Source organism: Hydra viridissima, unplaced genomic scaffold (genome assembly GCF_058129835.1).
Source record: "Hydra viridissima isolate aposymbiotic clone 2 unplaced genomic scaffold, HvirCarnegie_v1 scaffold_9, whole genome shotgun sequence".
NCBI lineage: Eukaryota > Metazoa > Cnidaria > Hydrozoa > Anthoathecata > Hydridae > Hydra > Hydra viridissima.
Window position 1 is genome coordinate 17,854,290 of NW_028324308.1, and position 1,992 is coordinate 17,856,281.

The 1,992-nt window shown below is 28.1% G+C and overlaps 1 long non-coding RNA gene across 1 annotated transcript; it reads left to right on the forward strand.

Moving 5' to 3' along the window:
• The first annotated feature begins 334 nt into the window (after positions 1–334).
• LOC149884378 (uncharacterized) lies at positions 335–1,711 on the forward strand. The gene is made up of 3 exons (XR_016455795.1): positions 335–395; positions 509–654; positions 1,498–1,711. It is a non-coding gene; the product is annotated as an uncharacterized LOC149884378 (long non-coding RNA).
• The last annotated feature ends 281 nt before the right edge of the window (positions 1,712–1,992 follow it).

A 1,992-nucleotide genomic window follows, 5' to 3' on the forward strand; every position in this document is an offset into this window, starting at 1 on the left:
GACACATTGCACAAAGTTGTTTATTAATCACACCTATAGCATCAAGGTTATTCAAACACGTCTTTTGATGTGTAGATATATTTTATTTAATGCACTTTTTGCGTGGCTGCCTGTTCTTATATTTCAAAGTTAAAGATTCCTCTAGCTGAGATTTACATGGTGATCCAGTAATTCTTCCAGCATGATTTACCCTCCATTTTATTCCTGTTCGTTTTGTATTTTTAATGTCAAGTCCAGCTAGTGGACTTGACATTAAAAATAAAAAACTAACACCATGAGGTTGTGAGGTTTCATCAGAGGTGGCTAGTTCTAATGACTTCTGAATGATTTGTTTGGTGAAGCAGATTCTAAATATAAATATTTAATCAAAAAAGGTGAATAAAATTAGGCAACATGTAAGTTATAAAAAATTTGAACTATTTTTTTAAGAAACTTTTTTTTAGGTTAATAAGACAACAGATAAGTTATTATTTTGCTTGATTTAAAAAAAATTAATTTTTATTTTAAGTAAATGGTGGAAGATGGTAAAAATAACACATCTTTTAAAATAATTTACGTTTCTGAGAAGCAATTACACATTCTGTAACAAAATCAATATGATCTAAATCTTTAACAGAGTCTAAAGCATTGTCGAGAGTAGGGTGCATTTCAGAGGTAATATTTGATTTTGAAATTTTTGATACAACATACAAGTGATTAGTAGCCTTAGCTGCAGCAAAGTCTTCTTCAGTAAACACATTTCTATCAAATGGATATATTCCACATTTTTCAATATTTTACATGTTTTGAACCCATTATATGATGCTAACACACACACACACACACACACACACACACACACACACACACACACACACACACACACACACACACACACACACACACACATACACACACACACACATATTATTGTATATAATAAAATATTAACATATTATTGTATATAATAAATTATTAACATATATTTAGTTTATATTGTGGGGAACTATTATTTTACTTAGTTTCACAGAGACACTAACGAACTCGTTATTATCTTATTGCTATCCGAATTTCTGAATTACTAAAATCAATTCTTCTATACATAATATTTCAGACGCTTATTTCCCATTTTGGTTTCAGAGAAAACACAGGTCGGCAAATTCGGCACTGCCGAAATTAAAAACCATTTATATGCCGAAGTTATCTCCTTAGAGCAGTCCTAGGGGAAACTTTTATATCTTGTAACATACTTTGAGTTTCATCTTATTGTTGCTCACATTTTATTCAGTTTATATTTTTGAATAAAATAAATAACAACTTTTGGTAAAAATTTCCTAGAAAAAATCATTTATCCTACATTTTCAAATTGGTAAAAATGTTAAGAAAAAGCTAATAATCATAAATTAACGTACCTGTAATGTAAAAATAAAAGTTTAAAGCAGTATTTTTAGGATAATTGTTTATCTTGCTACAATACCCAATTATGATTTTAACATTCCAATAAATAAATATTTTTAGGTGTCTTTTGAAGGGGTGCCGAAATTATCTCCCTGCCGAAATTACCCTACTTTACCCTAAATCTGCTCGATGAAGAATGCGGCAACATTTTTATGATTTTAAATTAGGTTTGATATCATTTTTTTAAAAAGCATTTTAAAATGTTTTTGAAACTTTTAATATCATTAAAATATTTATAACTAAATCATTTATGCATCAACTTTTTATTCCGAAGGAACTTGGTGACTATGTTATCAATTAACATAAAATATCAATACATAAAACTAACGAGATCTTTTGAAAAAAAATATTAAGAAATTTCTAAATACGAATGGCATACAACTGAATGCCAGATAGTTGAACATAATTTTTTTTGCTCATTTTATACTGCATGGGTGAACTTTACGGCTTAAATTTTTATAAACTAGGAAGCCATTTTTCAAAAAAAATGTCTTCTTTTTTAAATAATGTTCAAAATGAAATAATGTTTGACAAATTGTAAAATTTAACCAAACT